The sequence below is a fragment of the Magnolia sinica genome, chromosome 9, assembly GCF_029962835.1.
Source record: "Magnolia sinica isolate HGM2019 chromosome 9, MsV1, whole genome shotgun sequence".
Taxonomy (NCBI): domain Eukaryota; kingdom Viridiplantae; phylum Streptophyta; class Magnoliopsida; order Magnoliales; family Magnoliaceae; genus Magnolia; species Magnolia sinica.
Window position 1 is genome coordinate 48606191 of NC_080581.1, and position 13824 is coordinate 48620014.

The 13824-nt window shown below is 39.4% G+C and overlaps 1 long non-coding RNA gene across 1 annotated transcript; it reads left to right on the plus strand.

The window, feature by feature from the left end:
* The first annotated feature begins 2646 nt into the window (after window positions 1-2646).
* On the plus strand, window positions 2647-5282 carry LOC131256292 (uncharacterized). The gene is made up of 4 exons (XR_009176726.1): window positions 2647-2930; window positions 4161-4267; window positions 4843-4973; window positions 5170-5282. It is a non-coding gene; the product is annotated as an uncharacterized LOC131256292 (long non-coding RNA).
* Window positions 5283-13824: the final 8542 nt, after the last annotated feature.

Here is a 13824-nt window from a genome sequence, read left to right on the forward strand (position 1 = left end):
ATTGTGAGACTTCCTTTTACTCAATCCCCCGCGATTCCAAGGAGAGCTCAATCCGACTGCAGTAAAGAGGTGGCGCTCCTGAATGGAGAAGATGTTTGAGACCATAAGATGTACGACCTAGCAGCGGGTCCCATTGGCAGTGTATGTACTTGAGGTTGAGGCTGAGCATTGGTGGGCTTCCGTCGCCCGTGCTGCAAGTCCTGATTTCGTTTGGACATGGGAGGACTTTGTGGACAGGTTTGACCGGCAATTCTTTCCTGACCACATTCGTCAGCAGCATACGATGGAGTTCGAGACTCTAGTGCAAGGAGATATGATCGTGGCTCAGTACACGGCTCGCTTTGTCATGATTTCTAGATTTAAGACATACTTAGTTGATGATGAGGGGCGTAAGGCCCGCCGTTTTGAGAACAACTTGCGTTATGGACTCAGAGGCCGTATTAGTGGTCATATGCTTCAGACCTTCAAGGAGGTTGTTCAGAGGGCCCTGGTTTATAAGACTGAGTGGGCTGGCACACAGAGTGACCATGATCAGAGGAGAGACCGGAAGAGGCAGGCCCCCTTCGGTGGCTCCTATAAGCGTCGACCATGGCAGAGGTGCACAGGCCACCCAACCTTCCAAGCACTAGCAGCACCCCCAGTACCACCTCCAAAGCAGTTTACAGGTGTCTTTTTTGGGCGCGGTGAGACGGGTTACCGTATCTGGGAGTGTCCTCGCCCTTAACAGCAGCAGCCGAGAGGACCACAGCAGCCTCCACTATAGCAGCAGCGACCGCAACCACCTCAGTCGCCGAGGCCCCAGTAGCAGCAGAGGCAGCAGTATAGGCCATCACCGCGACAACAGTAGCAGCACCAGCCTTAGAGGGGACAAGCACATCCCCAGCTAGCTCATGCTAGATTTTACAAGGCTCAGCAGGACCCGCAGTCCTCTAGAGGAGTCATTGAGGGTATTCTTCCCATCTCTGTGTGCATCGCTCGAGTTTTGTTTGATTCTAGTGCATCTCATTCCTTCATGTCTGAGGACTTTTGCCGTTCTACCAATTTACCATTAAAGTCCACCCACAAGAGATTGTCAGTGTCGACTCCCTTGGGGAAGACCGCAGTGTTAGGCCGATTCTATTCATCTTGCCCCGTGTTGGTGAGAGAGACCTTGTAACACCTCGTACTTTTCATTATCGGGTATTACCGTGTAACCTAACTTAGTATGAATGCTAACCTAGCTTACTTGAACAGTCGCCCTCAATCTATCCATCTTAACCATTTGATTTTGACTATGACAACAAGACCTTTAAGAGTTTAGTTCAATATGCCCTAGATCCTTAATGACCTTTCAACCATCTGAATTTGGACTATGACTACTTACTACACAATCGTAAGATTTGAGATCGATCTGTCCATTTAACGGCCTCAACATGATTAAATTGACCCTGTATTTAAATAAATAAATAAATAAATAAAGATCCTACTTTAGAATCTGGATCATAATAATATTTCAAAATACACCTATTTAGTACAATTAAACCATATTAAGTAAATTAGGGATCAAAGTCACAAGATCCACCATTCATCAAGTTACAACATCTCATTGGATTATCTATCCTTGGAAAACACAAACCAGATCATCTATCCCCATATTTGACTCCTAGATTACACCTAAACGTTCTTTAAGATCCCAATGGTAATTGAAAATTTAATGTCGGTCAATCCAATCACTGGATTGTTTGAATGCTCACTAAACTGTCATTTAGAAACTAAAAATTCATGTGGTGTGGCCCACTTTGATGCAAAGTAACCATAATATTAGGGTATGTATCTAAATGATGCACAATGAGTAGCCCACATCTTACAAATAGGCATGATAATAATAATAATAAATAAATAAATAAATAAAAGATAAATAAATAACAGTGTGTATAGGTAGTAACAATGATAATAATAATAATAATAATAATAATAATATAAAATCATGAGACAAATAGTCCTAATAACCTACAGAGCAGGACTCACAATAGAAAATACATGCACATGCGAAAATAGTAATCACTACTAAAAAATAGGGCAAAGTTGACGGATCTTGGAATGTTTTCGCTACGGATTTTAGCCGTCGGTTATAGCTACGGATTTTAGCTGTAGCTAAAACTAAATAAGCCTTCAGCGAAACCAATTTTTTAATGGTGAACGTCCAATTCACTATTGTTTTCGCATTGTGTGGTCCATCCAAGCTTTAGTTCAGGCTCATTTTTTTGGTATAAATGATAAAATTATGTTAAGAAATGAATGGACGGCATGGATGAAACAAATCGATCATGGTGGGGCCCACAGAGCCATACTAGATTCAAAGCTTAATTTACCATTTTTATTTTTCTATTTTTCACCGTGAGTTTTGTATTTAATATAAAATAGTGGTGACTTGTTCATAACAATAGTGGTTAAGATATAGAGTTATCCAGACCATCCAAATAATCGTTCTAGTTGTAAATGGTAAATATTTATAAATTTTTATTATATAATACAATCTGAACCATCCAGAAATTAGTCCCATGCATGTATGACCATTAATAGAGTTTGTGCTATTATTTAATGGAAAACTCACAGCATACGGATTTCAAAGAGTTATCTTTTTTGAAAGAGGATTTTCAAATCCATCCCAAATCCATCGAGCGCCCATCTTTTCCCTCTTTCATCTTCCATCGAGCGCCCACATTCAAACGGCCCCTTAGATTTCCTCCATCGATCTCCATGTCCTGTCCTGCGATGGACCCTTCATAGACGCACCTCATCAATCCTTCACTAGCCATGAAGAAGATCTGCTCTCTCTCTCTCTCTCTCTCTCTCTCTCTCTCTCTATTCTAGGGAGGGAAATGGATTCCCAAAAGGACGTCGGGATTCTCGCCATGGATATCTACTTCCCCCCTACATGCGTTCAATAGGTAACTGCTTCCTACGGTTCTTCTCTTTCTCTTTCAAAAATTGTTTCTTGCATGGGATGGATTTTTCGCTTATCTGGTATCCCCTACAAATAGATTGGAATTGGATTTCTGCATCTATTTTCGTTGCCTTCAGAGTCATTCATTCCTCTTTTTTATTCTTTTATTCTTTCTAAAATTCCACCAATGTATTTCACTGGCGCTGTTTTCTTGCTTCAGGGTTTCTTTGATTCATGAAATTTTATGAAATATCATGTCATTTTTCACTAAATTAGACTGATTAATCGTGAGAAATTTCATGATATTTTTTGCTACCAAACGCGCCATTGCATTGAATTTCTCTCTGTCTCTCTAATTTATATTGTGAATCGTTGAAATTTAGTTGATTCTGTTGTTTTTGTCCTGTTTAAGAAAGAGTGAAATTACTGAAGAGAAATGCTGAGGTTATTTTGCATGAGGATTAGATTGAAAAGGGGGTTTCTGGCCTACATGTCAATTGAAGTGTGTGTGTGTGTGTGTGTGTGAGAGAGAGAGAGAGAGAGAGAGAGAGAGAGAGAGAGAGAGAGAGAGAGAGATCTGGGCTATTTAGCATGTGGATAGTATGTGGGAATCCCTGTTTGGGAAGGTAAGACCTGATACAGTTGTTTGAGGTAAAAATGGGTGGTTATACAGGAATGATTGATGGTAGTGATGTAGACATGGAGTCCAATGATGAGTGGACCAGACTGGTCTTTTGGGCCATGGAATGCTCACGACGGGACCCACCTTATGAATGGTCTAGATGTTGCCTTTGTGTACCACGAACTGGCAACTATCCTTGGCTACAACCGTTACCTTGTAATAATCTTCCAAACAGAGAAACCATGAGAGGAGAGAGGGAGACTGGATCAGCTTCCATTTTGAAAATGGTGGCAAACCATCACCCTAATGTTGTTCAATTTTCAAAAGGAAAAGAGGAGAGAGTATAGGAGAATTTGATTAGATCATCCTTCTTCCAATTCTCTCTCACTCTCTCTCTCTCTCTCTCTCTCTCTCTCTCTCTCTCTCTCTCATGCATGCATGATGCAAATGGTGTTGTAGGCATGTGCTTTGAATATTTTAAATTGTTGTACTTTTCATTGATTTTTTTATAGTCCTTCTCATGTGCAACCATAAGAAGCTCATGAGGATCGTGATGGTGAAAGTATTTACTATTAAATTCTTTCTATTGTCTTTTTTCACATGCAACCATAGGAAGCTCTGGAGGATCATGATGGTGCAAGTAAAGGGAAATACACTATTGGACTTGGGCAAGATTGCATGGCCTTTTGTACGAAGTTGGAAGAAGTCATTTCTATGAGGTTGTGGACCACTCTCCAATCCTCAATTTCCTTCTATACTGTAATCCAAATGATCCATTATCAAGTGCCTAGATATGAACTTTTCTCCAAAGTCAGAAAAGGTTGCAAGCAATAAACCATTTTTATGATTTTACAAGAGAGTTCTCCAATCTGTTAGATCTTGTTTGGGAACATTGAAAATCTTGGAAATGAAAATATCTTCCATGGAAACCTACCATTCCTCAATTTGTCAAAAAAAGTAGGTTCAGAAATGGTTTTTGATTTCCAAGGTTTTACTCAGAAATCATGGATATAGAAATATTTCATAAAAGTTGTTAAATGCTTCCTAGGTAACAAGAGACACCTCTTGCAAATCGTTGACCTTTTAACATTTCCATGGAAAAATGCACTCAATAACAATACAATGTATCTATAGTCCACATGTAGACCATTTTTGCTGAGAGCTATTCCCAGTTAACTGAGGTTTATGGTCTTCTGAATGATACATAACTTGTTAAAGCCTATCATGACCCATGACTAGTTGGATGCCAGTGTATTGTGTTAAGATTTGATTCTTGACAAAAGGTTTTGTTCAGCTTGATAGTTGTTACTTCCCTTCTTGAGAAATATGGGATTAACCCAAGAAAAATTGGTCGCCTGGAAGTGGGCAGTGAGACTGTGATAGACAAGCAAATCCATATAGACTTGGCTGATGCAAATCTTTGAGGTTTTTTTTTTCCAATTCCTTTGGCTATGCATGTTCTTTAGAGTAAAACGAGTGTAACATTTCATTGTTCCTTCTGTTCTTGAAAAGGCCCATAAACTCGAGCACTTTTTCATCCTGGAGTGTTAGCATCTTCTTGTTTTTTATTTTTCTCATAATGGAATTGCATTGTCCCCTTATTCATGTGAATAACAAACAGGAATTGGGGAATATGGACATCGAAGGAGTTGATTCAACAAATGCATGCTATGGTGGAACTGTAGCTTTATTCAATTGTGCAAATTAGGTGGAGAGTAGCTCTTGGGATGGACGTTATGGACTTGTTATTTGCACCGACAGTGCGGTATTAGCCTTTGACCATCTTATGTTTACTTCAATTGGTGCTGATTAATGAAAAGATGTTGATTAGTTGTTGGGTTGAAACTTGCATTTCTTAATGTCTGCTTGTATTGTTGCTTGCATAATGCCTCCCTTCAGTAATAGGAGTGGCTTGGCCTCGAACACTTACAAGTACATTTTAGTTACTCATAAGTAAGTTCATATAATTTACTTACATTAAGTTCATGCAACAAACAAAATAAGCTTATATATTGCCCACTTCCTACTCACTTCATATCAATGAAGAAAAATAATTATTTAATATCAAAATTAAACCATGAAAAAGGAGAATTCTAGACTGTACCATTTGCTTATATGATAAAATGAGGAATGAAAAGAAGGCCTCGTTTTCACTTTAGATTTAGTAAATAAATTTGTGAGGTACATGACACATGCGATTGAACCAGACTAACGAAAATCTAATCCAGCCAAAACTAAAGCATATAAAATGAATGGGACTGTGAGGTACTTGATAACATAAATTAAGGAAATTATTGACACTTGATTGGCAACTTTGTTCAAAAAGAAAAAAAAAATGATGGGTTCACATTTTCCCTACCTAGATGTTGGTATTTTCTAATGATTGCATGCATGTAAAAAACTAGTTGGAACTCGTGAAGGCAGCATCACCATCTAAGACTTAGGTAGTACTGTTGCTACTTCCTAGAACCCAAAACTATAGCTAGAAGTGCAACTGGACTTGACTGCCCTAGGGCAAGCCTGAGTCCACCTTGGCCAGGTTTAGGCTTAGCCTAAAGGCTTATAACTCACACTAAGCTGGGTTTTCAGGCCAGATAACTAATTGGGCTAGGCCTGAGTTATACTAAGTCTCACTAAGCTGAGTTTTCAGGCCAGATAACTAATTGTGCTAGGCTTTACAAGTTACATCCTGCATCTCCATTTAGTAGGTTCCTCGCAGATCATTTCATTTCTTTATTTTCAAACTGGACTCCGTAATAAGGTGGGTAGACTATAACATGATGGAAGTATTCTTATCATGATGACTATAACATGATAGAATACTTACATCATGTTATAGAATACTTGAAAAAGTTACATGAGACGGTCTCATTATAGAATGTAACTTGTTATAATCTACCGTCTCATTATAACATGATGAGACGTCTCATGTAGACCACAACTTACATCTTGCATCTCCATCCGTCTCATATAGACTAACATGATGGAAGTATTCTAACATGTAGACTATAACTTGTGGTCCAATGAGCTGGGTAGTGATATGATTAGGAAGGTTTCCAGTTTGGGCTTTGGCTTGGAGTTCTTGAAAATTTCTAATATAGAGTTCCAAGATCTGTTTAAATTAGTTTCTTTGTAAATTCAAGTCAAATATAGCTTCTAAGTTTTGCTGGGTTTGCCAGTTACCTTATTGAGAAGTTTTTTTTTTTAACAGCCAATCTAAGTTGATTTCTTTCCAATTTAGGTTGTGTTAATTTTTCTGATTTCAGGAAAATTTTACATGAATTTATGCATGTTCTGGGATGTTTTATGTTTAGAAAGTCATGTTATCGCAGTAAATTGAGTACGGGTTGTTTTGGAATCTAACAATTGGGCTTTGGGAGGTTTGCTAATTGCACATGCATCTGGGGCCATGCGCCCTTGCGCCCTTGCCGATCCACATGCAGGTATACATGCTAATGTAGAACACGTGTGAGAGATCTGAGCTTTTGAGGCTTCCTTTTGTCTGTGATGAGGTCAAAGACTTCGCGGCGAATTGAAAATCATAGTTTCCCTGACATCAAGAAAGTCACAGTTGTTGTATCTTCTACAAGGAGATTATGCACCCCACTGGACCACGAGCTTTTTGACATTAAGAAAGTCACAGCTCTTGCAACTTCTACAAGGAGAATATGCATCCACTGGACCACGATTGAGTGGCCCAAGGATTTTGTTCTAAGTTTCATAGGCAAAAAAGTACCCACGGTGTCAAAGCTTTCTCATTTTCTTCACCTACCTGTCTTTGTAAAATGATGTTTTCTTCATGGAAAAAATCTTGGAAAGATGGGCCATTTTATTTTGAAAGAATAAGAGGAGAAATCGAGTAAGATTGTAATGCAGAAGTGAACTTGCGAATACATTCCTCGTGTCCTCATCTTCTGCCCTTTTTTGTCCAAGCTTGAAATTCTGTGTGCATACATGTGTTTTCTTATGCACTGTTTTAATGAAGCATGGTGAGAAGTAGCTAAAAATTAATTGTCCGTAGGAGCATGTTTTTGTCCATTATGTTAATGAAATATGTTGATAAGTACTTGAAAATTGGTTATATTATTAGGATTTGTTATTTGGGAATTTTCTTGCAGAGTTCCCTTATATATTTGTTGTGCCTTTCTATTCAAGGTTGAACCAAGGTATCAGTGGTCTTCCATTAAAGGTTTGGCCTTTAACTGTAAGTCATATACTAAATTCATTTGCAGTTTGGGTTTTTGGTGTTGGTATTTAGTTTGGATATGCACATCTTTCCTGACATTGAATTATTTCTATTTTCCCAGGGCATTGACCAACTACGGTAAAATTTAGGCCACAAGTATAGAAGCCTTTTCTACAGTTATCAAACTAGTTTCAGATTTTGACACCACAACAGTAGCAGCAGCTCCTGGCACAGGCTCAGGCGCTAGGAAGTCTTGGGAGCTCACCTAATTATGGAGATTTGGATCCTCGAAGATTTAGGCTTTTACCTAGGGGTAGCTTGAATGGGAAAGATGGTCAGCCCACAGGAAATGATGGTTCTGTAAGCAGAATTTCATGTGAAGGTTTATAACACCTGATCCATCCTATAAGTATGACCAACTGGTTAGTAGGTGAGACTCACCTTCTGAAATAAAACTCGATAATGCCTACATAAATAATTCAAATACTCAAAAGAACCCCTTATAGTACACCCCTCGTAATGCGACCATAAATAACTGAAACCGATACCATGATGACCACCCTGACCATTCCATACCATTTTCTATAGCTATGTGCACAATGATCAACGCTTTTGGCTAGACCTAGATTGGTCGTGCATAGTACACACCCGACTGACTGGAACCCCAAGACTTCGAAACCTATTCCATATTGATCGCCACATCGCAGCGATTGCGGAGGTACCACCCGTGCATCTGTGCGACGCTCTGTTAGTGAGATACGCCGTGAAGAATTGTCGGTGTATCATGTGCGCATGGCGCCATATAACATGTGCACAACACATACTCTCACACATGCACCATATCATACATGGGTGAGAGAATCTCTACCCATGTGTGTGATGTCACACACTCATACCCCTCCCTCTCTCATGTACACCCCAAAGTCAACTCTTCTCCATACCATATCTCATGCATGACATCATCACACCATGCCATCCCATGCACCTTTAATCATGTACAAATTCCCATAATCTTAGCCTAAGCTAAGATTAATCACATTAGCCTAACCTAACCATATTCTTATCCATTTCTCTACATAAACCCCTCCACCCCTTAGCATTTTCACCATTTTTTTCTACAACTAGAGAGAGAGAGGAGTGATCTTGGTGGGCCATCAATCCCATCCCTTCCATCCATCTCAACCATCAATTCCATCCCTTCCATCCATCTCAACCATCAATTCCATCCCTTCCATCCATCTCAACTATCCATATAGATCATTAAGGTGAGTACAACCCCTTCAATTTCCCTTCTCTTTGATTCCTTTCTTTCCCTCTATATGATGTAGGTGTAGGGCTCATTGATGTGGGCCCTATTTTGGAGACCACACATCAAGCATACCAGTTGTAGTAGTTAATGGGTTAGATGATGGAAAAACACAAATATCAACCTGATTTGGAGTTTGTGTTGGATCCACTAACCATGGTCCCACCTTAATGTCTCACAGCCATTCAACCTGTCTACACGTTCACCCAACGACCCACATGATGTATCTGTTTTGTCCAACATCTGCACACGCCACACCTATTGTGTGTGTACATGTGTATATACAATGACGTTGCAGCATCCAATATCATTGTTACTGTACCGTGGAGACAAATGAAAAGCATGGGCCCATAGAAGGCCACACCAAAGTATATGTGTTAGATCCACACCTACCATCCGTTTTCCCAAATTATTTTAGAACATGAGTCCAAAGATGATGAGATCCAAGTATGGGTGGGCCGCACTGTTGAAACAATAGTGATTGGATGTCTATCAGTGGACACCGTTGGAAATATATATATATATACACACACACACACACACACACACACACACACACACATATAGAGAGAGAGAGAGAGAGGTAAGGGACGTCCTTTCTGGACGTTGTTCAGAGAGGGGACATCCTTTCTGGACGTTGTGCAAATGGATGTGAGGCCCACTATGACACCCTCCCCCATGATGTATGTACTTAATCCACACCATCCATTCAATTTTCCAGCTCAGCTTAACCCTTGAGCTGAAAAATGAAGTTAATCCAAATCTTTGTTAGGCCACACCATTAAAAAGGTTATTTCAATAATGATAAACTGTTAGGGCCTGCTATGATATTTCTATGCTTTAAACATACTGAATATTGGACTCATTTGACCCGTCCCGAGCCAGAGGACCCAGTAGATGGGTTAGATCGTCCTGATGTAGGCCCCACCACCGAGAAACCACAAAATAATAATAATAATAATAAATATACAACAGACGCTGCTACTGTCAGCGTCCTCTGGACGCTGGAGGAAGGGTGGGTCCCACCACTGGTCCCACCTTGATGTATGTCGACTATCTACACCGTCCATTTGATGAGTCTCCTTTAAAAATTGGGTCATCCCAAAAATCAGCCGTAAATGGAACTCAGGTGGCCCACACCATCTAAAATCAGGTGAAGACATGTTAAAACATATAAAAGCACTCGCTAGGCCCCACCTGATATTTGGATGCATCTGAAACTTGGACTGACCTCTTAATCAAGTGGGACACACATAATGGATGGACTGGATTCGTGAACCACACCTTGTGGGCCCAACAAATGATTAAGAATGTTTTAATGAAGGGTGACCCCCTCGTTCTTTGCATATGGTGTGCCTGACACAAGTCACTAGTTGACTTGATTTTTTAACCCTAGGCCCACCATGTAACGGTGCATCTAACTGATGGGGCAGATGTTCGACACGCATCACGCTGGGTCCACACAGTTGTCTAACTGTTGGGGCAGGCGTTCAACACGCATCATGTTGGACCCACAACAGCTTGACCTCATGGGAAGTCCCCATGTGCTGGACCACTTAGAACCTTTTCCTATATATATATATATTTGTTAGCTGGTTAGTACACCTCACTATTAGTCCACACTTCACTGTTAGCCACCCCCACTAGGGATCCATACCAAGACCTAAGTGTTGAAATGAGGTATCTTTCATTCAGTTTACCACCTGAGCTATGGATCAGGGTGTATATACATAATACATATATGGTGAAACTAAATTTTGAGCCTCTCAATAACTATATGTTCTCCTCATCAAAGCCCAATCCAAAGCCCATATAAGCCCACCATGAATACTTTGTTGTGTATTGAACTTAAGGTCACCCTATATGACAAGAATTTGTGGCCCAATTTCATAACTATCTTACATAGTCATACTAGGCATCTAAATCACCCAATACAATGCAATGGTCAAATCGTGGAGTATACAATTAGATTGTTAGTAGGATATTCATACATAAGAAGGGATGTTAATTTATAAAAATGGGTCATAACTAAAATTATGATTAAGTATCATAGTTTAGAAATTACAAAGACTACAATTCGATTAGTCATGATTAAAACAAGAAGAGAAAAGTATTTTGTGGTTGAAAGCACTAAGTTACGAGGCCACAAGTTGACAGCATCATGTAGGAATTGGTTACCCAGGTACGCGGCTCTTTAATAATCTTGCACCCTACATATTGATATACATTGAGTTCTAGTTATCCTTGAGTCACTTGACATTAGCATCACTATGCATTTCATGGCATGATATATGATGAGAAATAGTAACCAAATTCTTTACAACATCACGGATTGACCGTATTACGATAAGGATGATGATATTGAATCATGGACACCGGAAATATGAAAATAGTAGGGGATGATGTGCCCCTTGGGTTGAGAGACCCTAAACCCCAATGGTACCTTAGGATGCCTCACCGTTGAGCCGGGTGGATAAATGAGCCGTGTATTTGACTCCCATTGATGAGGCCAGGTTAAGAAGGGGTATGTCTGACCTGCCTTAGGCCTGAGGTGGCAAACGGGGACCGGTTTGACCTGCCGGCGAGGAGAAGCGCGAATGAGATCCGCTACGAGTGTACACAATGTTGGTTGTAACCCCATTGGTGGGTAGTGAGGTCAATTGCTGGTGTCTGGCGCATGGGCATCGACCCCGGTGGGTCCTAAGTTCTAACAATATATTGATCATAGTCGATATGATGATGTTCAAGAGTAGTGCGGTCAAGTCCATGGTGAGAGGACTATTGACAGGTGTTTCTACAGTTAGCATACAGTTATGTTATGCATTTCATAGATGATCATGCTCCATCATTCATTAAGACATCGCTTTTCACAGTTCTTTCATTATATCTTTTATGTTAACTTATCTTGCATACTTATCATGTGGACTTTGCATTTGTCAATTATATCTTTTTATGTTAACCTATCTTGTGTACTTACCATGAAGGCTTTGCACTTGTTAAGTTATAAGACGTACTTGTCTTTTAACCACTCAGGTAAAGGATCCAAAGAAGAAAAACAAGTAGCGACTACGAGTTAGGTACTATGTCAAGGGAACTGATTTAACTTTTGAAAATTTTGAATTGTACATGATGAATATATGTATCGCTTAGACAGATGTTGTACTTTTGAAATTTTGTAGTACCCATTTTACTTGTATGCAGATGTTACTTATCTTATCTCTGATGTTTCTTTTGTGAAGAATGAATGGTGAGATTTATCCTTTACATTACCCTGTCGAACGCCGAGATTGGGGCTTAGTGTGTGAGCATCGGGTACCAATCCTGGAGTTCGGCTTGTCGCGCACCAGATCCAATCGATATAGCGGTATTCTAAGACTATTGGGTTTGGGCTGTGACAAGGTTAGTTTTACTAAGCCATATATGATTGTAGTCATTGCTTAGTCAAATAAAAAGAAAAGATAAATACAAGTGAGAATCTAGTTGCCTTTATCAATGTGTCATAATCAATCAAAATATACTGGAAACTAAGAGATAAATTAATTGAAAGAAAAATCAATTTCTCGTCCTCCATACAACTGTTGGTAGAACCGAACCCGCAACATATACTTCATGGTTTATCAACAAATCTACCTACTTCCATATGTATGTATCAATGTGGCTATTTTTTAATAGCATGAGTTTCTATCAATGTGTCCATGCATAAACATACTCATGTCCTTATGTGCATTCTTCAACAGTGTATGCCCTTCTTAGATTCTCAGCCTTGTCAATCAATAGTATTAATTTAGCATGAAAATTCTGGAACCTGCTTTAATATTTATCATCAGTTTTTTTCTAACATTGTAAACTTAAAATTGAAAGCCCCCAAGCCCATTGATAGACCTGCACCTAGGGGAGCGCAAATAAGAGGATTGATCTTAACAGTATGGTCGTCATGCACATAGACAAAAAATGCTTGCAATGAATGTTTATGAGTACTAGGTGGCCTATTAATGAAAATAATGTCTCCGTCCATAATACACCTGTTTATGATTTGACCAACTTTCAAATATGTATGTCCCTTTGAACCTTCTCTAATTGCATAAGTGGCTGAATCATCTCTGTATGTTACACATAATTTGTCATCCACTAGTTTCTGTAAATGATCCATGTTGTATGCCGTGACCTTCTCTTCAAATGTGATCTTTTGAGCAATTTCTAATGGTCAACCGCTTTCCTAAATCCCTTTATATGCGTCCCCTGTAATCACACTATGAGAAGAGAACCCTGATCCCTTCCTGATAAAGTGTCTGCGTCTTTTCAAGTCATGCCTTTGTAGAAGAATCATCAACCTCTTTAACAGCCCCATACTTCCTAGTAATGTCATGAGGTGCAAAGGCCTCCATGTTATTCCAGGTAAGCTTTAAGCTTATTACAACATTTTTCTCTCTGCCCTCCTTTTTCAGATGATAGTGCTTCGTCATCAATTCCATCACACAGTTAATAGTTAATGTTGTTTTCAATTCTTATTGCATGATGAGAAATCAATTGAGGCACTGCATTAGAAAATAACGAATGTGTAGAACTCAATGGTCAGAAACTTACAAATGGATTTGTTAGGCCTGGGTCTAAATTCCAAGTCCAATCTCTGGCCTTGTAAAAATTAAAGTCATTACTTCTATTGCTTTCTTGAAATCTTCAGTGGCAACATTTGAGAATTTTGCTTGGCACTTAGGGCAGTTATGTAATTTATCCTCATAATTGTGTATTCTCTTTATTCACTCATCCACCAAATCGGAGTTCAA